Genomic DNA, 25,404 nt, shown 5'->3' with positions numbered 1-25,404 from the left:
GAAAGATCTTCATTGTATATTTTTAAGTGGCATTGCATATTTTTCCTTGTATATATTTAAAAGGCAAGCTGCTTACCTATATGTACAAAATATTATTTCACACATGTGCATATGTATGAATGTATGTATATGTATTATATTTTCATTTATATGGTTTTATAAAGAGAAAAGATTTCAGAAAATTATACAACAAATAGATGGCGGTATGTATTTGGGAAAGGGAGCAAGATTGGGGGATAGAAGGAGGGTTTTGATATTTACTCTCTGGCAGAGTGGGCATCCACATTCCCAAATCCTCAGGATTGGGGAATGAATAATTTACTAAAGTAGATTTACTATTATTCTACTATAGACTTATTTTTATTCTATCAATGGAAGAACTTATATCACTGATATAAAGGCAGTGGCCACGAGATGCTCTGAGGGGAGGGAAAGGGAAAAACAGGTGTAATATGGGGGCATTTTCGGGACATTGTAATTATTCTGCATGACGTTGCAATGACAGATACAGGCCATTATATATTTTGTCATAACTTAAAAAATTGAGTGACAGAGTATAAACTATAATGTATACTATAATCCACAGTTAGTGGCAATGTTTCAATAGGTGTTCATCAATTGCAACAAATGTACCAACTAATGAAGGATGTGGTTAATTTGGAAAAGTGTGGGGGAGGGAGTACAGAATATGGGAATCCCCTTTATTTTTCATGTAACATTACATAAATCTAAAGTTCCTTTAAAATAAATAAATAAATACATAAATATTTACTCTCTATATTTAGGTATGAATTTTATTGAAATAATTTATTCACACATTATCATGCAATTAAAATATAAAAATTTCACAAGCCTGGTTAAAATATTTACAATTTCTTTTAATCCTATGATTATCATTTTTCTCCTAATCCACTAAACAAAAAATAATCATACCTAGTTTGCTTTATTTATTAGTATTTTAAGTGACATAAATATGTGAAGTTTTTTCATGCTGTTGAGCACTACCCCCTACCCACACAACCCTATTAGGTTCACATCTCTCACATTTTGTGGGAATTTCCTATTGTGTGTAGTCTAGGAAGGATGGACATTCCCTGACCTCAGATTCTCACTTCTGGTCTTTACTATGGAATCTGAATGGCCAAATCCTTGGTTCAGCCAGGAGTAGGAGGTACCTGCTTTGGGGACTCTTACTTGAATGATTCAATATGGAAAGAATGTTTGGGGGCAGATTGATCACTGAGGAGTGCAAAGGACCAGATGTTTCCTGCAGCAGGACAAGTCCCCTGTGGGGCGGAGGCTGCACAGATTTCAGAGCCCTTTGGTTTCTGTCTGCTCTCCAAGCCTGGCCCTGAGACCCCCTCATATCTTTCCAAATCGTTCCCTTTCTGCTTATGATAGCTGAGCTGACTTCTCCTGCTGGCAGCCAAGAACTGACAGATACAATTAATGTTAACTAAAATGGATATGTCTCTTTTTCTGCGTGAGATGATCCATAATCACTAAGCATATCCTATGGGAAGAGATAATTCTTGGAATATGAATGTCTGCTTCACAGTTCTAATTTGTGATTTGCACAGCACCAAGTCAGCTGTGGGTCTTCCTCAATTTAATCATAGTAATGATGATGCATTGTTCTTTCATATCCCTCAGGCTGCTTTCACTTTTGATTACATGGAGAAGGAACAGAATTCTCACAAAGACAAAATGAATCAATATACTTTTCACCTGGACTCTGACTTTTCAAAAATTCCTTTTGAAACTTGCTTTATAGTTGTAAATTACGGCCTTGTAGAATGATTGTCATTGTATTAGTTCCTAACGGGACCTCAGTAATTATCTAGGTGCCTACCCTAATTTTACAGATAAGAAAACTAAAGTCCCTAGTAGTTAAGTGACTTACCCGAAATCACAAAGCTATTTAACTGCAAAACTGGGCTTAGAATTAAAGTCTTCTGAATCCCAGTCCAAAGTTCTTTCTCTGGAGGCCTCTCTCAAAGATTTCATGACAAAACAAAACATGAAAGAAAGATGAAGGAGCTAAATAAACTACTTTGCTTTCCAAATAAATAAATGCATAATGATGCTTTTTAGCCTATGGCTAAATAATAGAACACCTTGCATTTGTTTCTCTTACATCTGTGCTATATTAATTAACAAGTTTGAGGAAACTCTGCCTTTATATTAACAATCAGAAAAAATAAAATTTTTTTTAGATATTTCTTTTTTCCCCCTCTTTTCCTTAATTCTACATATCATATGTATTTTCCTCTGGTATATTCAATGTGGTTCATAAACTGAAAATCCACCTTCAGTATTTCCCCTTTCTTTCTAAAAAAATTCACTGTAACCTTGGGTCCCAGTTAACTGGGACAGCTTTCACTCTCTGGGACAGTCGACTTATCTCCAGGCTTTGCTTCTTCATATTATTTTTCCTTTGTTTGTGTGTCTTGCCTCCTCAATGAGATAGTCCTCTTAGAGGACCTTCAACAAATATGTTTTTCATTCAACAGACATGTACTGAACATCTCTAATATGACATGCACTTTGAAGGGAATTAGTGACACAAGGATGAGAAGAACTGAACCCTGCCCTTAGAGAACTCACACTCTACTTTGAGCAACTGAGTTTTGAAGTGGCAGGTCTTAAGAAATGACACATAATCAAACTAAGCAGGGTACTGACTCTTCTTAAACAAGTGCTATATCATAAAGAACCCTATATTAAACCCTATATTAAAGTGTTCCATTCAGAACTTCCAAGTATGTTTTACTTTGGGCAGTATACAGAGGACTTTATAGTAGTCTGTGAAGAAAATTATACCCATAATGAGGACAAAATTGCATTTATTCCTATAAGGAATGAAATCTCTAATATTACAAATTGGTCATTTGATTTCTAGTATGTCAAGACAGAAGGTGTACATATTTTTAGCAAGAGTTTAGAACAGATCTATGTGAGACAAATGGTGGCAAAAGGACTGAAATCTCTGTGAAGAGGAAGCATAAAGTCTATAGAGTAATAGGATGCCATGTTATGGGCTTAAAGTCACTGTTGTTCTGGCAATGTTATTGGAAGGATCCATGTTTTTGATGGCTATACAGATTCATTCATACATTCATTCAATATATATTTTGTGAGTATAGTTTTTTGCCAGACACTACTCTAAGCACTTAGACACATCAGGCAAAGATGCCTGGCCTTCTGGAGCTATATTCTTGGCAGAGGAATGCAGAAGATAACCAAAATGGGTGAAGAATATGAAAATGATATAGCATGTTGGAAGGATATAAGAAATAGAGAAAAAAGTAAAAAGGAAATTGAGCATAGTAAAAGGGATTAGCAATGCCTAGGGTGGAAAATTTTAAAAAGTGTTGAGAATAGTCCTCATGAAGAAAGTGACTTTTGAGCATAGACTTGAGGAAATTGAGTGAGCTAACTAACCACAGTGGTTCCTGGATGAAGGGCATTCTAGAGAGATTCAAGAAACTCTAAGATGGGAGTAAAAAATGCTGGAGTAGCTGGCATGGAGAGAAAGTGTGGTAGGAGATGAGATCAGATCAGAATCAGATCAATTAGACCTTGTTATTACCTTGGAAGGACTTTGGCTTTTACTGTGAGTGAAAAAAGGTGTCACTAGAGAGATTTGAATAGAGGAGTTACATGATCTCATTAACACTTTAAAAAGTATCACTCTGGTGACTCTGTACACCGGAGGAGCAAGGTGGAAGCAATGTTCAATTAGGAGGCTATTGCATCAACTGAGGATAGAGAAGATGACAGCCTGATCCTGGTGGTAGCAATTCAGATGTTGAGAATTATATTACTCTATTTTTATCTTGAGGGCATAACAAACAGGATATGCTGATGATGGATGCGGGATGTGAAAGTCAACGGTGAGCCCAAGGTTTTTGTCCTGAGTAACTGGAAGTTTACAGTTGCCATTAATTCAGATGAGAAAAACTTTGGATGGAGCAGTTATGAAGGGCATGATGAGGAGATCAGTTGTGGGCAGACTGAATTCCAGGTGTCAATTAGACATATAAATGGACATGTTGAGTAGGAAATTGGATATACACGTTTTGTATTGTATGAGTCCTCATCTACAAGTAGGCAATAATTTGTTATGGGGAGTAGGAAACAGCCATGCCAAGTTAGTGAGTCAGTGTTTCATTTCCCTAATGGGTGACTTGAGGGGAAGAAGTAACATTTTAAAAGGGATTTTATTTCATCTTGCTGAAAATGATCAACAAACACAAGAGGAATAGAAAGGAAAGTTGAAAGAACCCTTAATACCAAAATCTGGATGAAGGATGAGGAGTTGTTGAGGGAGTCAATGCCAGGTAAAGCTTGTATATTCTTGTCACTTTTTCTGATTTCCAGGCAGTCACTGAGAAGAAGGAAGTACAGACTCTCAGAGACAGCCCCCAAGTAAATGCACAATACAGTGATTATAGACATAGGGCATCACCAGGGGCAAGGTGGCATTTTCATGCCATTCTCAAAGGAATACTGGAGAAGTAGACAAAGATTTCCTGACGGGTTCCAGGAAATGGATCCAGGTAGGCTTATACAACAGAAAATGTTAGTCTGTGCCTGCCTGACCTCTGTAGACTTTTAAAATTCAGAACTGATAATCTTAAATTTTGAGATTGATTAGCACATTAGGATGGATACTCAGCTCCTTCCCTTACCTTTTTATCCCACACAAATTCCTAAACTTTGGCTTGACAACTGGTTTCTGAGGCTGTTTGGTTAAGTTTGGAAGGGTCATTTTATTCAACCAAAGAGTTAATCCAGTTAAATTTTTCAGTCCAGCCATATATTTCTAGAGGATTAACTCCAAATAAGCTATTTTATTTTCTTCTTTCCTTTTATTTCTCTGTAAGAAAAAGGAAAGGAAGGATGTGTAACCTATTGCAGAAGGTGGTATAACTAGAAATCCATATAGATTTTGTGTACATCTCCCAGAATAGGAACAGTATCTTGTAAAGGACACTACAGGATTTTGACATAACAGCTGCTGGGTAATCCTTATGGATATGAGATTTCCTTAATACTTACTTCCATTGCCAGGACTGCAGGTTGAAGAAGATGGATTCCAGTGTCAACACAGTTAGAAATAATGTAAAGTGCAGAAAGGTGGAGTCCTGGATATCAGAAGAGGCTTGTTTATCTGAAAATGGGGGTAGGAGTGGTAGTTCTTAGAGGGCAGAGGTTGATGTAGTACCAAATTATGTTTGTATACTAACTGACATACAGATGGGTTCCTGTCCTTAATATTGATGCCATTACCACTCTTTTGTTTACATGATTCAACAATCATTCAACTGAATCATAGCATTGTCCTCTAGGACAGGCTCCCTTTCCTCTGTCTTCTGCTTAATATATTTAGTAGGGTGGTTATATTATGGTTCTCAAGAGAAACAGAACCAACAGGATATATGTAAATATTAAGAGATTTATAAGAGGAACTGACTCATATGACCATATGACCATGGGAACTGACAAATGCAAATAATATAGGGCAGGTCACATTTGGAAACTTGATAAGGGAGACATTGAATTCCCTAGGAGAAGCTAACTTTCTGGAGTAGATATAAAAATTCTTTCTGACTGCTGAAAGGATAATTTCCCTCTTTAAGGTCTTCAACTGTTTGGATGAGGAGATTTCCATCATTGCTGAAGGCAATCTCCTTTGTTGATTATAGATAAAATTAGTCATAGACGAAATCAACTGACCAATGATTTATATTCATGAAATATCTTCACAATAACAATCAAACCAGTGCTTGCTTGATCAAACAACTGGATACCATAACCTAATCAAGTAGACACATAAAATTAACCACCACAAGTGGAAATAATTATTGCATACCAAAATCCACCGAAAGAAACTCTGGAGAAGATTTTCTTGGAAAATTACATCTATTAGAAAACTATGTATTTTGCAAGGTTGGATTTTGAAAATTTTCAACTCAATGGCAGAAGTGAGTGGAAAAATGAGATGAAAGGGAGCGGTGAACTATTTGAAAATACAGAAGCTTCCCTAAAACAGAATATTATAAAAATATATTCAACTTCTATTATATCAAAGTTTTCTTTGATAAGAAAATAATATTTTTAATGTCTTCCCAGCAAGTAAAATTAACTCTTCAGTAAGGTGTGGCTTTTAAAATCCGGACATATGGAGGCTTATCTTAGACCAAATAGCACACTTCTAACAAGGTAATTAATTACCTGAGTAGGGAAGGCAATGTTCACATAGCTGACCACCTCCTTCTTTTTGCCCTTTCCAGCAAGCCACATTGAATCATGCAGGCATCCTAGGAACAGGAAGAGGCAGATGTAAAATTAGGGGAAAGAGAAAGTAAGTTAATCAGGAGGAGGTGGGCATAAACAGGCTACTTCCTCTCTTTTCTCCACATTTCAGCCTAGGTGGGTGGCCCCTGCCTCTCTCTCCTTCACCATTTTGAGATTCTGCCAGTCATGTCCTAGAGGAGAGCACCAGGTATACTGATCTACTCAGTAGTTAGAAACCCATCTTCTTTTCATTCTCCTCTTGCCCCATTCTTTGACCAAGCTTCTGGATCCAAAGAATTATAAGGAAATTGGGAACAAAAAGGAGGAGTTGTTTTCAGGTTATTTATTTCCTATTTTACCATTAGAAGTAAAATACTTCCTTAAGCTCTTCATGTGTGTTATTTCATTTAAAACTTACAGCTTCCCCTGCTCTGCTAGGTTTTGTTACCAATATTACACACAAGAAGAAACAAAAGCACAGAAAGTTTTATAGTCTTGTTCAAGATCACACAAAGTAAGTAGTAGAAGCAGGTTTCTAGCCCATACTTGCTTGAACTCTCACTTCCTCTATCGAACACTTTATTGGGGATAAGGGCATCCAGGTTTTGAATTATGACACTGCTGTAAGCACCCACTCTATCAAGGAACATACTCAGGACTTCTGCTTCTACCCAGATTAGAGTAACTGGGTCCAGAGTTCACTATAAACAGCTAGAAAACTGAACAAATCTATGAAGAAAAAACTATTTTCAGACACTGGACTTGAAAATAGAAATAAATGAGGTGAACACTACAATTTTTTTTATTACTTTGAGGTATTTTATGACCCACAGTACAGAGGTGGAACCCAAACAAAGGTATTACTGAATTGAGAATAAAATGATTGGAGTTCAGGAAGATTGAGGTAGCTGGAATCTAGTGAGCAGATTACACTCGCAGAGAAACAACTCCAGAAATTTTCATTGAAATTCTCTCTTGATTATATTGCTGAATACTAAGCCAAAAATGAGGCTAGAAATGGAGCAAATATCAAGCTTTAAGCTGAACCAATTCCCATAGTTCATCCTAGGCTGGAAGACATTCAAATTCCAACCAGTCAGAGTAGAGAACCCTCACTGAGTAGCCAGAGCATACTTTAGAGACCCCAGAAGGGTTTAAACTTATTCCACCCTAGCAAGACTTAAAAATCTTTCATTCAAAAGCATAACAGTTAAAATGTCCAGCAAACAATTAAAAGTCATACATATGGAAGCTAATGTGGCTTAACCAGTTGAGCTACTGCCTCTCACAAGGGAGTTCCTGGGTTAAGTTCCCATGCCTCCTGAAAAAACAAAACCAAAACAACAAGCAAAACAATTGATAAAACCAACTCAGGGAAGCCAATGTGGCTCAGTGACTGAGCACTGGATTCCTGCATATGAGGTTCCAGGTTCAATCCCTGGTCCCTGTACCTAAAAAAAAATTACACATGAAGAACAAGAATATGTGACCAATAACAAAAATAATACAGATGGTGAAATCATAAAACTAAGACAAGATAGACTTCAGGCATTAAAGGAAGATAAGAAATTAATGATGAGAGAAATGGAAAAAAACTCATAGAAATTGTAGAGCTAAAAAATATATTTCCAAAGTGAAAAAATTCAATCGGTGGTAATAAAGCAGGTGAACACTGAAAAAAAAGATCAGTGAATTGATGACTTAGCAATAAATTATCTGAACACAAGCAAAGAGAGAAAAATATCTGAAAAAATGAACAGAGTCTCAATGACCTATGTGACAATATTAAGTAGTCTAAAACACAAGTCAATGGAGCCTCAGAGAGCATAAAAATATTTGAATAAATAATGGTTTAAAATTTCCAAATTTGACTGATCCAATAAGCTCAATATATTACAAGGAAAATGTAAATACAAAGAGAACCATGCTAAGGCAAATGAAATTCAAATTGCTAGCAAATCAGTGATAGAGAAAAATCTTTAAAAATCCATTGGGGATGAAAAACACAATAGGTACAGAAAAGCAAAGAATGACTTAGACCTTCCATCAAAAACAATGCAAGCCAGAAGACACTGGGATGGCATCTTTAAAGTTCTGAAAGTAAAAAAGTCTCATTCTAGAATTCTATATCCAATGAAATGATTAGTGGAAAATAAAAGCAAAACAAAGACATTTTTCAGACAAACAAAAATGGAAAGAATTTGTTATCAACAGACTTGCATGAAAAGATAGGTAAAAAGATTTTGATCTTTTGATGCCAACTGGAAACTTGGACCTAAACAAAAAATTAAGAGCACCACAAATGAGAAATATTTGTATTAATATAAGATATTTTAATTTTTAAACAATTCCTTTAAGAGATAATTGAAATTGAAAAGCAAAGATAATATCAATGTACTTAGGGGATTACAAAATTTATGGAAATAAATGCATGGCAGCAATAGGATAAAAGATGGGAAAGGAAAATGGCAGTATACATGGTTGTAAGATTCTAATATGTGGGATATGAGGGTGATCTGGCTGTGACATTTGCCAGATCTCCAGGGTTGATTTGGCTGATCCGGCCGGCTAGGCGGGTGTCCCCTTCCTCCCTCACTGCTCCATGTGCATCCCTCCTGAAGCTGCACACTCGGTCAAAGAGGATGACCCTCCCCACTAGAGGAGGACCGTTCTTTGGTCATGGGTATACAAGTAGCTGCGCTCCTGTTAGAACCTCTAAACAAGCTCTTAAGATTCTTATGTGTGAAGGGGTATAATATTATTTTATTTTTTATTTTAATTTTTTAAAATTTTATTTTATTTATTTTATTTATTTCTCTCCTCTCTCCCCCTCCCTGCCCCAGTTGTCTGTTCTCTGTGTCCATTTGTGGCGGGTTCTTCTGTGTCCATTTCTATTCTTGTCAGTGGCACCGGGCATCTGTATCTCTTTTTGTTGCATCATCTTGCCCCTTCAGCTCTCTGTGTGTGCGGCCGCCACCCTTAGTCAGACTGAACTTTCTTTCGTGCTGGGCTGCACTCCTCACAGGGCGCATTCCTTGAGCATGGAGCTCCCCTACAAGGGAGACACCCCTGCGTGGCACGGCACTCCTTGTGCACATCAGCACTGCATGTGGGCCAGCTCCACACAGGTCAAGGAGATCCTGGGTTTGAACTCTGGACCTCCCATGTGGTAGGCAGCCACTCTATCCATTGAACCAAATCTGCTTTCCATTAAGGCATGCTGTGGTAAATTCAATATGAATATTGTAAAGACTAGAGAAATTATTGGGAAAAATATAAAAGGGACAACTAATAACTTAATATAAAATATAAAATGAAATAATAAAAAATACTTGATCCAAAAAAAGCAAAAGAGGAAAAAGGGAACAAAGAAAAGATGGGTCAAATTAGAAAAAAATAGCAAGATGGTACATTTCATCCCAAGTATATTGATAATTACATTAAGTGTTGAAATCTAAACATGTCAATTAAAAGTAGAGGTTGTCAGACTGGATCTAAAAGTGAGGCCCAAGTATAAATTATACAAAAGAAACTCATTTTAAATATATAGTAATAGACAGGAGAGAAGTAAAAGCATGGAAAAAGATATATTGTGCTAATGAAAAAAACTTGATGTGGCCATGTTGGCACCAGACAAAGAATATTTCAGGACAAAGAATACTGACAGAGGTGAAGAGGTATTTTCATAATTACGAATGGATAAATATATAAAAAAGATAGAAGTATCCTAAATGTTTATGCAGATAACGACAGAGCTTCAAAACACATAAAGCAATAGAAAGCAGAAGTGAAAAAGAAATAGGTAAACCTATAATTACAGTTAAATATTTCAACACTACTTTTTCAGTAATTGATAGAACAAGTGTGCTGAAAATCAGTAAGACTATAGGAGATTTGAACAACACTATCAACCAACTTTACCTAATTGACATGCATAGAATACTCCACTAAATGACAACAGAATACACAAATTTTCTTTGAAATGTACAGAAACCATATACTGGATAAATAGAATGAACAGTATATATTCTAGGACATAAAACAAATCTCAATAAACTTAGAAGGTTTAAAAATCTTACAAAATATTCTTTCTAGCAGAAAAGATTAAACTATATATCAGCAAAATAAAGACATTTGAAAATCCCCACACATTAAAAAATGAACAAGATTTTTCTAGATAACCCATAGATCAAAGAAAAAATACAAGGGAAATTAAAAAATAAATGTAAATGAATGAAAATATAAACACATTATATGAAAATTTATGAGTTGTGGATTAAGAAGTGTGAGAAAATGATTTATTGAATTAAATGCTTATATTAGAAAAGAAGAAACGTCTTAGATTGATGATATGTTTTCTCATGAAAAGGCTAGGACAAAAGGATAAAGTAAACCAAAAATAAATGGCAGAAGGAAATAATGAAAATCAGAGCAAAAATCAATAAAATAGCAGGCACACATTCAGTGAAACTAAAAAGTGGTTCTTTGAAAAGATAAATAAAATGAATAAACCTCTAGAAGGAACAATGGTTAAATATAGAAAAAGGACACAATATCATATCAGAATGAAAGAAATGATATGACGAAATGATACAATAGATATTTAAATGACAATAAGGAAATATTGTGAACTTTGTACCAGTAAACTTGACAATTTCAAAGAAATGGATAAATTCCTTGAAACACAATAATTACTAAAACTGACATAAAAAACAACAGAAAATCTGCATATCTATACATTTACTAAAGAAATTGAGTTCCTAATTTAAAATAGTCCCACAAATAAAATACCAGGCCCAGATGGCTTCACTGGTGAATTCTATTACATTTAAGGAAGAAGTAATACAAATTCTACAATAATCATTCAGGAAATAGTGGAAGAGAAAATACTTCCCAACTCTTTTTATGAGGTCAGCATTACCCTAATATCAAGAACCAAACAAAAACATTGTAAGAAAAGAAACTAAAGATGAACATCTTTCATGAACATAGGTTTAAATGTTCTTAAAAATTATTAGCAATATGCAAAAAAGAATAACAACTCAGGATCAAGTGGAATTTATCTGAGAAGTGGAAAGTTGGTTTAACATTTGAAAATCAAAGTAATTTACCACATTACATTAAAGTGAATGAGTAGATAAAGGGAGGAAAGAAAGGAACCTGATAATCTCATTAGATGCAGAAAAATAATTTGAGTAAAACCAACACCTATTCTTGATAAAAAAAAAACTTTCAAAAAGCTAGGAGTTGAAGGAAAATAAGATCCAAATAAACTGAGGAACATAGCAGATTTATTAGTTTAAGATCCATTACTTGAATACCCTAAACTAATATTTGAATTCAATACACTCTAAATCAAAATCCCAAGACATCTTTTTTTTTTTTTTTATTTTATTTTATTTTATTTTATTTTTTATATTTATTTATTATTATTATTTTTTAATTACATTAAAAAATATATATGAGGTCCCATTCAACCCCACCGCCCCCACCCCCCACTCCCCCCACAGCAACACTCTCTCCCGTCATCGTGATACATCCATTGCACCTGGTAAGTTCATCTCTGAGCATCACTGCACCCCATAGTCAATGGTTGTAGCAATTGACAAGCTAATTCTAAAATTTATAGAGGAATATGAAGGACTTAAAATAGTCAAAAGGATTTTCCAAGAGAAGAACAAAGCTGGATGACTTAAATAACCTGAATTCCAGATTAACTATAAAGAAACGGTAAGTGATATTGGTGTAAGGATGGACCCATAGATCAATGGAAAAGAATAAAGAGTGTTCAAAAGTAAGCCTTTACACATATGGTCAAAAGGTTTCAATAAAGTGCTAAAGTAGCTCAACAGGCACAGGATAAGGTTATTTATTTTTGATAAATATTGCTGGAATAAATGGATATCCACATGGAAAAAGCAAACCTCCATATTTCACATCACTCACAGTTGGATTATAAACCAAAATGTAAAAGTGAAATTATAAAATTTCTAGATGAAAACATGGGGTAGGCAAAAATTCCTTAAACAAAAACAAATGAACCATAAAGAAATAAATGATTAATTTGTTTTCATTAAATTTAAAACTTTTTCTCTCAAATGATACCATTAAAAGAATGGAAAGAGAAGTCACAGACTGGGAGAAAATATTTACAATACATATATCTAACAAAGTTTTTCTATCTAGAACATATAAACAACGACTACAACTTAATAATAGTAAGATAGGCACCCTATAAAATGTTGGCACAAGATTTGAATAGACACTTTACAAAGGAGCGATACAAATGACTAATAAGCACATAAAAGAATGTCAAATAACATCATAAGTATAAGGTAAGTGAAACTCAGAGTCACAGGGAAATACCAAAACATATCCAATAAAATGCTTGAAACTCATAATTTATGACACCAAATGTTGGCGAGGGTGTGGAGCAACTGAACACTCATCCTTAGCTGTTCTGAGTATATCATGGTAAAACCTCTTTGGAAAGGTTTGGCAGATTCTTTTAAAGTTAAATAGAACCTTACCATAAAACCTAGCAATCCCCAATCTGGAAACAACTCAAATACTCATCTCAAGGATTGTTAATTAGCAATAGAAAAAAACAATCTGCTGATACACTACCATTATGGGTGACTTTCAAAACATTATGTTGTACAACAAACTATATACCGAAGATCACATACTGCATTTTTCCATTTATAGGAAATTCTAGAGAGGCAAAAATAATTTCTAGTGACAGAAAGCAGATCTGTTGTTGTAGGAGGCTTAGGATAGGGATATTGTCTTGCAATGGCACAAAGGGAATATTTTGAATGACAAAAGTGCACTATATCTTGATTGTGACGTTGGTTACATGGGTCAAATATATTTTAAGTACCATCTTAAAGGGGTCATTTTATTGTATATAAGTTGTATTGCAAACAGTATCAAGTTGATTTTTTTAAGGGCACACACCAGAAAAGGCTTACCACCTTTTGATTTGAATTAGTTCCATAGATGTTTCTCAAGAGATTTCTGGTGAGGATAAGAGTAATGAAAGTCTAGGAACTTCATTGGGGGACAAAAAGGAAAAAAAGACAGCACTGGAAATTATACAGTTTGCTTTCAACACCCTTCTACTTCTTGTATTAATTCTTTTTTTTTTTCTTCTAAGTTCTTATCTTCCTGCCTCTTCCTTTAGATGGCTAGCCAATGTTCCATTATTGCTCTTTAGCTGGTAGTTAATTAATCCAGCTAAGCAGAGGCAAATTTGCCTTGAGGCCAATTAAATTTAATTTCCAGAGCTCTTAACTTTTGTAAGACACTTGAAAGGCTTACATCTTCTCCTCCTGGGATGTGGGATTCAGGAAGGGTGCAAAATAATCTTGGTGGTGTTCCTGGAGCAGCAGGTGGGGAAGACAATTCTGCCAGAGCCATTTCAGCATCCTTCCATCCTTGGTGAACCTCACAGGGCATCTTTGATAAAGGAGAAGGATCAGAACAAAACACTGCTCAGTGCTCTGCTCAGCTGCCTCCAGGGCACAGGCTCCTTGTTAGGTGAATGGGCGGAGGAACTGGGTCATGGTGAAGACCTGGCTAAGCTGGACCATCTGCAGCAGTTGCCTCATCAACCACCTTTGAGGTAACAATGAGAGAGATCTAAAACAGCGCTCTCAGAAGGCTCATCCTCTGGCAGGTGGTGACACCTCTGAGCACAAAACTGTGTTTGGATGTAAAGCTTGAAGCACCTTTTCTAAACTACTGATTATAAAACTAAATTCAGTCAACCTTTCTATTTTAAAGACTAAATTATCTTGCTACTCTCTTTATAGAAAATAGTTAAATTTTTGCCACATGAAGAGGCAATTAAAGTGTATGTGGCAAAAGTGTGAAGGAGAAGAAAGGGATTGTTAGAGGTGGTTTGGGCAGCTAATAATTATATGATTTTTTTTCATGGGTAGTGTTTGTGGTATTTGTAAGCATTTAAAATGTGATGCATTAAAATATTCTTTTATTAAATTTTGTAGTTGTGACTTGTATTCATTTTTTGAAAGAAGTCCCTCAAATTATATAAGCTGCAGTGCTACGAAATCTTAGACTTACCCCTCTGAGTTATTCCCCTGTGTCCTACAACATTGAGTTCCATATTTAACAGTTGGAAGCAACAATAAAAAAATTCCTGAATTTATGAAGTGATAAAATTTCTATTAATCTGACTTATACACATTCAATATTGAGGGGAAGATGAGTAAACAGAATTTAAAAGCTCTGGTTTTTTGAGTTATATTTCCTGGAATACAATCTAACTTTACCAATTACTACTTCCATTTCTTTCTATTATAAAATGAGACACGTAATAGCAATGACAGCATCTATCCCTGAGAATATTGCTGCAAGATAACTTAGGTAGTGTGCTCAGCACATTTCCTGACTCAATAAATGTTTAAACATTCATTTGACAAATATATACTGAGTACTTACCTGATCAAGGTGGTTGGGATACTACAGTGAACAAAACCAAGAATCCTGTCTTCATAGAGGTTATATTCCAGCTGGTGTGAGTCAGACAATGTATATTAAACATAATGAAAAAGTAAACTGTAATAGTCATGTTAGAAAGTGATAAATTCTATAGGAAAAAGAAAAAAAAATGGCACACAATAGGAATGGGAGTGCATGAAGGTGGACAGGAAGGGTTACAATTTTAAAACACAAGGTAAATCTTATTAAGTAGAATATATATGGCAAAGACTAGCAAGATGAAGGAGATACCAAGGTGGAGATCTCGGGGAAGGATTTTTCTGGCAGGTGGAACAGCCATTGCAAAGGCATGTTTGAGAAACAGCAAGGAGGCCAGTGTGGGCTGGAGCAGAGAGAGTGTGGAATGAATAGAAGGAGATAAAGTCAGAGAGGTAATAAGGGAACACATAACATAGGGCCTTTCAGTACATTATAAGGACTTCGGGTTTCACTGTGAGTGAAATGGGGAGCCTTTGAAGTGTTCCAATAAGAAGAGTGGTAAGATCCAACTTATGTTTTAAAAAGATCAGTGTGGCTAATGGTTGGAAATTGGGTGGAAGTGGAGAGAGTGGTGAGCAGTCTACTACAGTGATCCAGGTAAGAAATGATAGTGGGTAGGAGCAAAGTACCAGCAGTGGAGGTGATGAATGATGGTTTGGTTCTTGATATTTTTAGAGAATAGAGTCACCAGAGTTTGCAGACATATTGCACATAGGTTGTGCAAGAGAGAGGTGTAATCAAGAAATGACTGTACAGTTTTGTGTCTGAACAACAGGAAGGAATCCTGTGCTCTTGGAATCATCATTGTCTCTTCTCTCATTTATACCCTACACAATTGGAAGGCTAACAGAGAAGTAGGTCTGGGTTTTTTTTTTAAAGACATTTAGTTTAGTCTGCGTAGAGTTTGAGAGGTTTGTTAGACATTCCAATGAAGATGTAGATAGTTATATATACATGTTTGAGGTTCTGGAGAGAGGACTTGAATAGAGATATAATTTGGGGCACTTATCATTTAGATGGTATTTAGAACTGCAAGAAGGGGTGAACCCTCAGCAAAGTGAGTGTAGATTGAGAAGAATATGAAGGACTGAGCCCTGAAATGCTCCACCATTAAAAACTGAGAAGCTACTAGCAAGCAAGTCTGAGAAGGAGTGGCCAGTGAAGGAGGAGAAAACCAGGAAATGATGATACCCTGACTGTGAAGAGAGCAGAGTGTGTCAAGGAGAAGATAGTGAACAACTGTGTAAAATGATGTTGATAGGTGAAGTAAGATGAGGACTGAGAATTGTCTATTGACTTTAGGAAATTGGAGGTCATTGGTTTCCTTGAAAATTCCAGTTTCAGTAATTGTGGGGTTTTTCTGTACTCACCCTGAGGGGAGAAAGTTTAAAAGGGAGCAAAAGGACTCAGTGAAAGTGAACATAGATAACTGTTTCAAAGGATTTCATTGCAAATGGAAATTGGCAACAGATGGGTAAGGTGGGGTCATGGGAGGTTTTAATTTTTCTAAAGTGAAAAAAATAACATTCATATATGTTGAGAGGTAAAATAAAATGATGTAGGACAGAGAAGGGAGAATTGTTGAAGTTATGTCCTGAGTAGGTGAGAGGATGGGATCAGTGCACAGATAGATTGATTATCATTGGGTAGGAAAAGGCAAAATTTATTTATGGTATCAGACAGGATGAGAGATAATGTAGGCAGGTGCTTGTCAGTGAGAAAATGTAATAGTGGAGTCAGATATTTCCCTTCTGATTGCCTCAATTCTCTCAGTTAGTAGTATACAAAGCTATCGCCTGATTCTAAGAATGGGGAGGAGTTACTGGAGTTTGGAAAGAAGGGAGACAGAGTTAAATAGTCATCTAGGGGAATGGGAATATGAATAAAATAGGGGAAATAAATGTATTACTAGCTGTACTAAGGACCCAGTTGTGATTAGTGAGTTTAAAGTGAAACCAGTTGACTTGGTTGGTTGTCTTACTTCATCCATGTTTAGCTTCATGGGTAACATGGAGAATTGTATTAAGTCAGACTGCAGCTTACCAAAGAAATAAGACAAAGAGAGAGGAGACAAAGGTGTTGGAAGTGCATGCAAGAAGATGATTATAATGGTTGGCCATGAAATTTAAGCTGAATTAAGAAAGGAGATGAAAAGGGGTGGGGAAAAGATTTGAGTGAATGGATTGGTTGTCTCAATGGTATCATAGGACTGTTGAAACTAAGGTTTCTGGAGGGAAAGATGTAGAAAATAAGGCTGTTAGAAAATAGAATTCATGGAGTTCAAAATATTGAAGGATTTGTAGTTATTGCTTATGATGAGATTCACAGTAAAGACTATGGGAATGGAATTTATGTTAAAAATGGATGCTTGCAGAAATAGTGCTTAACTAAGAGAGACAGATCCACAAAGCTGCGGTTTTAACCACCGTAGCAGAAAAGAGGGGGCCCTATAGCCTTCATATCTACATGATGACTGACTTTCCTTGCAGGTAAGTTTTGCTGGCCTTATTCTCTTACCCCACTTCTACTCTGCCTCAGGCTCAAGGACAATGGTAGGTTACCTTCCAAGTTTGATTTTTATTACAAACTCTTTTTCAGTGAATGGTGGACTTGAAAAATTAATACAAAAACAGAATTCAATATCATTAATTTAACTAAAAAATTGTTCAAATAAAAACTTTCAGAAAGAGGGAAGACAGAGATGGAAGCAGCCTTTAAAAGCTCTGAGGGGTAATTGCTTTCCCAATTAGACTCACAGGCTGTCACCCTAGCAAACTCATGGTCAACCCTTCAAACATCATGTCACGAGGGATCTGCTTGTCATTTTGACTAAGTGGTTCAGAGTGACTCCTCTTCAACTGCAGGTCACTGTGACTTTTCATCTGAGAAACTGATGGGTTGTCAATATTGGCTGAAACAGGCAAATGCTGTCCTCATGTACAACTCTGCCCAATGAAACTGACATTCTCCACATTCAGAAAAATTGTCCTTCACCTTCCCCAGGATTTGTGTATATTTTCTGCTCAGTGGAATAACAACAAAATGCAATAAGGATAAAGAAATCTATAAGATGCAAAGAAAACAAATAATCTAGTCAAGAATTTAAGCATGGATTTCAAATTAATTGAATTAATCCTTTTTCCAAAAATCATGATTCTAATGCTTCTAAAAAGGTTTTTTTAACCATCAAGTGGAATAAAATGACAGGCAGACCTTTTTCAATAGTGCACAGGTAGCTCCTCCTAAATGTGACCCCCGTCTAAGTGCTACCCATCCTTTAGGAGATTGCTCAAGGTTAACTTTCTCAATGAATTCTTCTATAATTATTCCAGTTTTCAGTGGTTTCTCTTTCCTTTGTGCATCAACCACAAGAATAAACTGCCACACATAATTTGGCACTTTAAACTTACCTTGTATTGCTTTTTCTCAAATTGTTTTATTATAAGCTTGCTCCCTAATTGTGTTAGTTTTGTCGCTCTAACTTGAAGCCAATCTCCCTAAAAGCACAGCAGGATATAATTTTAGCTGGGTATGTGGTTGTAATTCAAAACATATTTAACCATTGACTGAGAAACTTATGATTAGATTTAGTATTTGATTTCAGTAGCAGATACCTAAATGCTTTTGAATTCTTCAGGAGAAATTCCACATCTGGTATATTAGTTTGTCTAGTGATGTCTCACTGGTTCCTCATGTGCTGTCCATTTCCAACAAATATTTAGGTGTCAGGCATCATGTTAGACACTTGGGGTGTGATAGCCTATAAGAGACAGCCCTTGATCTTAAGGAGTCTTTGATCTAGAGGGAAAGACAAAAAGACAAAGAGGTGACTTTTGCGGAGTGTGTTGTGAGACAAACACAGGGTTTTATGGGAACACAGAGGAGAGTCACAGAGACCTGGTATGGAGGTCAGGGGAGGCTCCTGGATCAAATGACATTTAACTGGCTGAGACTTGAAGGTTGAGTAGAAGTTGAAAGGGTTGAGAAAATCATTCCAGCACAGGGAAGAGTATGTGCAAAAATCAAGTTTGGACAGAACTTTTCTTTTCTGAGTTTGGAAAGAAAATTAAGCTGGAGCTTAATGTAAGAGAAGAAAAAATATTTTGAAAAGATAAAGAACTCCCTTCCCCTCCAATTAGAGATATAGATACTAACAGAGAGTTTTATGTTGTGTTAATGTTGCTGGATTTTATCTTGAATGTATATAGAATAATTTAAAATGTCTTAGGCAAGAAAAACAGCAACATGATCAGAGTCACATTATAGAAAGGGTGTTCTAAATGCAATGTGAATTGACTGGAAGAGGGCAGGAATAGATGCAGGGAGACCAATTGGAGGTTGAAAGTACTGAATTTCATTGGTTTTAAGACATACATTTCTTTCATGTTTTAATATTTCTGAAATCTGGAAGCATTTTATCATTAATGGCAATGACAGTTTAACTGGCAGCCACATCCACTTCCCTAACTGGCAGTTTTTACTGTCTTTTTATGCAGCTGACCAACAACAGCAGCATAAAGTAAAGTAACCCAAGTCAGGAATAATTATATCTCTAAACAAAATAGTAGCAGTGGAGTTGAAAGAAAGTGGCTGTGAAGTGAAGATGTATTTTGGTGTTGAATCATCAGAATCTGATGACTTATTCCATTTGGGTATTCCATGAGGTTGAGGAAGAAAGTGATATCAACTCCTATTTTTTAAACTTTTGGGCAGCTGTGGAGGTGGTGGTTCCATTTATTGAGATAAAGAACTCAGTAGGGAGGAAGTGGATTTAGCTCAACTGATAGAGCATCCACCTACCACATGGGAGGTCCCAGGTTTAAACCCAGGGCCTCCTGGCCCATGTGATGAGCTTGCCCATGTGCAGTGCTGATGTGCATAAAGAGTGCCCTGCCACACAGGGTTGTCCCCTGTGTAGGAGAGCCCCACATGCAAGGAGTGCGCCCCATAAGGAAAGCTGCCTACCATGAAAGAAAGTCCAGCCTGCCCAGGAGTGGCACTGCACACACTGATTGCTGATGCAACAAGACGATGTAACAAAAGAGGCACAGATTCCAGGGCTGCTGACAAGAATGCAAGTGGATAAAGAAGAACACACAGCAAATGGACACAGAGAGCAGACAACGGGGCGGAGGTGGGGGTGGGGAGAGAAATAAAATTAAAAAAAATAACTCAGTAGGGCTGGGGGGAGTCAGGGAGGGGAAGAAAACCAATGGGAAAGAGGAAATAAAAAGTACAGTTCTGCACATAGTGAGTGTGAGAGTTCTGGGGATCATCCAAGTTAGAGCACTCCTTAGGTTTTTGTTTCTACTCCTCTATTTATGAAAGAAATCTGAATAAGAAATGTGAGCTTTTCTCAACTGTTCCTTAATTAGCACACCCAAGAAACACAGTTGTGTTGGACTGCCAGGGAAGTAGCTTCCATTCAAAGGCTACTATACCTCTTTCCATTCCAGTCCTAAGAATCCCTAAAGCATGAACTCTAATATTAAACCTTCATCCTCTGCATGAATGGTAGATTTCTCTTAAGAAAAGTCCAATCTTCTCTTTCCTAGATACTACACATCTTCTAGATGGTGTTTATTTTCAGAGTAACCTCATCATTTATGGAAAGGCAACAAAATTCCAGATCTGAGCACTGGCCACCTTGGAGCAGCAGTTCTTGGGGGCCAAATAGAAAGCCCCCTGTTCAAAATACTGTACACCCAAGGGAGTGGACCATTATTCTACTCCTTCCAGCTGGTTTTTTTCTGAGCCAAGGAAGAGAAGGAAAATTGGGTTCAACATCAAAATCAAAGGGACAATCACAGGGCATTTGTTGGCTTCTGAGAAAATGAATCCTCTCTGTGTGGCTCCCTGTCGGGCGGCGGTGAGGGGGAGAGACCCTAGGCAGGAGAGGGCTCTCGGGGGCTCTCGGGCGCGGAGGACGCCCGGCGCTGCAGGGAGACACCACGGAGACCAGGTCTGTGCGCAAGTCCATTTATTTGAGGAAGTGCTACAGGTTTTATACTGATAGGGGTTGGCGTGTAGCTGACGGATTGGCTAGAGAGGGGGTGAGAGGGCGGGGATAGCAGGGGGGGGCCGTTCCTGGCGGTCTGATGGCTACACAGGCGTATCAGCTAAGTTGGCCAGAAAAATAGCCGCCTGTGGGGACAGGGCTACAGCTCCCCGTCTTACAAGTGCTTCCACAGATTTATCTCAGAGATTTCCCTGTTATATTGTTCTGAATTCAAATAGTGGCAAAGATACCTTCGTTATCTTAGGTATATCTTCGTTATACCTAAGTCATCGTTAACTTAAGGGGTGTCAGTCAGTTTTTGCTTAAATGACCCTGGGAGACCCTTGGCAATTAGGCCTGGCTCAGAGACCTCTAATCCACACCAGCTGAAGTATCTTGAAACACCTTGAGAAACGTTTCCTTTTCTTCTCACTAGGATCAAATAAGATTATCTCAGAGACAACCTCTGATAAAATATGAACACCCTATAAGTATAAATGAAATAGGGACAGCCCCTTATAACCATATAAGAATTTCCAACCCTTACTCCAAAGCCCTATTCGACATCCACAGAGCCCTCAAATGCCCGGAGACCCAGACCAGAGTCTCCTCAGCATGAGCGTTCCAGGTATATGTGTGCACAACAGCAGCACCTGCAGAGGGTCGGAACTCCACTACACAGAAAGGAAGATGAATGCTTGGTAAAGTGCTTGGTATCTGATGCTAGGGGTTCAGGAGGAATTTTATAGGGAAAGATAAGGAAGACTCATGAACAGAATTTCTGTTTCCCTAATCTTTCCAATATTCCTTCAGACAATGATGTACCTCAATCTTGGTCTTTGAAGTTATGTACATAAGACTTTCCAGGAAATTTCTCTCAAACTTGGGTTGCTGAAATTTGGGTTCCTGAATTTTGCTGCTAAGGGTGTGTTAAACACTTTATGACAAGCAGTTTCTGTGGCATGAGATCATGAGTTCAACAACGGAATGTATCAGAAAGGGAAACAGTTTCTTGTGTGTAGAAACATGCCTTATAGCAAATTGGCTAACGTCATTTTAACCTGGATCCTTTTCTTGAAAGTAATAAGACCTCTGAAATGACTGCGCTTGACAAGAAATTCTCTTCTGTCATTTACAGCAGTGGAGAATTCACAGAATAAATGAGTTACTTTGGTTTTCAATAAAAATGTTAATATCTACCTTAGATGTGAACAAAGGACACTATATTTCAATAATGAGATGATCAAATCCAGAAAGGCTGACAAGGACTTGTGGAGCTTGGTGCTACTCAGTTCCAGAGAGAGGGAAGGGGGATGGGGTAAGCACAGGTGCACCGAGAAGACTTTAAGACATGAAAGCCTTTAGGGAAACTCAGACTATGCAAAATGAGATTAAGAAGACAGCAAATCAAACTGCTCTAATTCAACAATAGCAGACAATGCCATCTTGTAGGTTTTTCAGCAGGAGTAAGAGGTGGCTGCACCTGTCTTTTTTCCTGACTCAGATATGTGGCCCTTTGAAAATTCTCTTTAGCTCTTCTCTCAGAAGACATGAGCAAAACTTCAGAAAACAACTCTTTTCAATCACTTAAAATGCATGTAAGATATGTTAATATTTAAGTTATACTTATAAATAAATACAAATTATTATAATAATTATGATAATAAAATGAATTTAATCATTATTCTTTGAATCTTTTAAGCAAAACTGATATTTATTCTGGAAGGTGACTGATCAGGTCCTGCCGGGCTCGATTGATCTTGATAATTCTAAACTCTCCCAGATAAATCCCATGACTAGAGAAAAGGACATGTCTCTAGAGGTGACCACAAAGGAAATGAGGGAGGACAAGAGGACCTAGTGGCCTGTAAACAACTTTGCCCCTGGATTTTATCTCCCTGAACTGTTTTTGAGCAGGTGGTTGCCATCTTCTTGAATGTTGGGGTTTGAAGAAATGACAAAAAAAACCCCACAAAAATGACAAGCATTTCCCTGAGGAATTATATACAAATGTCAGATTTGAATTGCTGTAGAAAATAGGTAATTCTGGAAGCATGGCCTTGTTTGGTATGTGCTTGTTTTAGAAGTTTCTGTGGTATAGATTAGAAGGCAAAAATCAAATCAAAACAGTTTATGGAGTTCATTAGTTGGTTATCCAACTATTGTTTTTTATTATTATTACTTTTTTTAGGTAATGGGGTCAGAAATTGAACCCAGGACTTTGTATGTAGGAAGCCGGCATTTGACCACTGAGCCACGTCTGCTCCTCTGAGTTGGTATTCTCATTTGTTTGCTTGTTGTTTTTGTTTTTCAGGAGGCAGTGCTGAAAGAACCCAGGACCTCCCATGTGGGAAGCAGGCGCTCAACCACTTGAGCTACATTCACTCCTCCTACTATTTTTCTTTTTTTTTTTTTTTAGCAGGTTGAACTTAGACTGAAGTTTCTGTTTATTAATTACATTTTCCAACTTGTAGATTTAAACCAGTTTTCCACACTGAAATACTTCTAACAACGTACCTTAGAATTGGTATTTTCTATAAGTTGTCACAGTATGCATTATCTGAAAAATAGATACTTTTCTTTTTTCATTTAATGATGCAACACACAAATGTTGACTGTATATTCACATACAACTTTTTCATTTACATTTACAATGCAAAAGATTGGTGAACACAAAGGAACTGCTGTAATCATTACACGGAGCATACTATGTTAGTATTTCAAAGTTTATTCCAACCCATTTCTTCTTTTATACTCCAAAACATCTTCATTATGTTGGTTGATGAGATAGCCCCACAGAAAGATGGTGGTGCCGAAGGTCAAGCCAACTTTCAGCCAGTCAGGACTGCTGTGCGGCGGCTCCCGAATGTAGAACTTTGACCGCGCTGAAGAACCGCTAGGGAACCGGGCCAGGGCCAGCCACTTGGAGTAAGGACGCAGCAACGCGGACGGCGCCATCTTGCCGGACCGGGCTCTGCCTCCCTCCCCAACTATTTTTCATTTACAAAAATATTTTACTTGTGAAGTGGAATTGGCCCAATGGATACGGCACCTGCCTACCACATGGGAGGTCCACGGTTCAAACCCTGGGCCTCCTTGACCCGTGTGGAACGGGTCACACCGCAGCGCTGATGTGGGCAAGGAGTGCCCTGCCATGCAGGGGTGTCCCCGCATAGGGGAGCCCCATGTACAAGGAGTGTACCCCGTAAGGAGAGCTGTCCAGTGCAAAAGAAAGTGCAGCCTGCCCAGAAATGGCGCCGGACACACAGAGAGCTGACACAGCAAGATGACACAACAAAAAGAAACACAGATTCCCAGTGCCACCGGTAAGGATAGAAATGGTCACAGAAGAACACACAGCAAATGGACACAGAGAGCAGACAACTGGGGGGGGGGGCAGGGGAGAGAAATAAAAAATAAATAAATAAATAAATATATATATATATATATATATTTTACTCACCTTTCCCTACTACCAAATAGCATATCAACCTATATGCCTGATCTTGATATTGTCCTCAGCTATAAGTACATTATATCACATTATTTTATCTTAATCCTTACAGCTTCTTCAATAGGCAGTAATCCTCAAAGTTTCTTGTCTGATCTCTTGGGTGAGATACCATGGCAGATATAACCTTAGGTGACCCCAATAAGTCATGGCCTTATATAATTCCTTTCCCTTGAGGGCACATTACACCGGTACTTGCTTCTGGCCAGCAGGATATGGAAAAAGTAATGGAATGCCACTCCTTGATTAGATTTTATGGCAAAAGTGGTGAGATGGCACTCCAGTGATTGGGTTATGTTATATAAGATTCTTCCTCAGTAGACAAGGGTAAGAGATTCTCTTTCAGGCCTGGAATAATTAAGCTGTCATGTTGTGAAAGGGTCTAAAGAGGGGGCCATGTGGCAAGGACTGAGGACATCCTCCAGTTGCTGAAAGCACCCTACAGTCAAGTCCTAAGAGGAAAATGGGAACTCAGTTATACAACCACAGGGAAATACATTTTTGCCAACAACTTGAACGAGTTTGGAATAGGAACCCAAGTTTCAGATGAGAGCACAGCCCAGTTGACTCCTGGATTGCAGTCCTGTGAAATCCTGAGCAGAAGACCCAGCTAAACCATGCCAAGACCTGTGGGAACTGGAGATAATAAGTGTGCACTGTGGTAAGCTAATAAATTTGTCATCCTTTGTAACACAGCAATAGAAAACAGTTACAGACTGTATGGTCTGCCTATCTATTTTCATTTTCCTGTGAAAAAGAATTGGGTGATAACAAAGAATCATACAGTATTAAATAATTTAAAATGTTTTAACTTTTAGTAGCCTTTAGTGATCTACTTAAAGGTCCCTAGTAAGTAGCCAGCCCTTTAAATATATATAAGAATGAAAGGCTAAGGAAGGATCAGGTACAGAAATTGCATTGTGGTACCTGGTTAGGTGGGCTAAACACCAACTTGGGGAATCACTACTCTCTATTTCCATATCTGGCTTTCTATGGAAATCTCAGCTACTCCTAAACATTGGAACCATGAAATACAAAGGTCTTTGCACAATACCAGTTGCTCTTTTTCTGGAGTAATGATGGGTAA

General features: G+C 37.4%; 1 long non-coding RNA gene across 1 annotated transcript in view; it reads right to left on the bottom strand.

Moving 5' to 3' along the window:
- Positions 1–780: 780 nt before the first annotated feature.
- The window catches only part of LOC131277942 (uncharacterized), a 240,458-nt gene continuing 215,834 nt past the window's right edge, over positions 781–25,404 (bottom strand). Inside the window, exons 3-5 of the long non-coding RNA XR_009185012.1 lie at positions 6,241–6,326; positions 5,065–5,176; positions 781–4,390 (exon numbers count right to left, since the gene is read on the bottom strand). This is a non-coding gene — a long non-coding RNA (uncharacterized lncRNA). The remainder of the gene's footprint in view (positions 4,391–5,064; positions 5,177–6,240; positions 6,327–25,404) is intronic.

Source organism: Dasypus novemcinctus, chromosome 3, assembly GCF_030445035.2.
Source record: "Dasypus novemcinctus isolate mDasNov1 chromosome 3, mDasNov1.1.hap2, whole genome shotgun sequence".
NCBI classification, from domain to species: Eukaryota; Metazoa; Chordata; class Mammalia; order Cingulata; family Dasypodidae; genus Dasypus; species Dasypus novemcinctus.
This window is presented reverse-complemented; position numbering and strand designations above follow the sequence as displayed.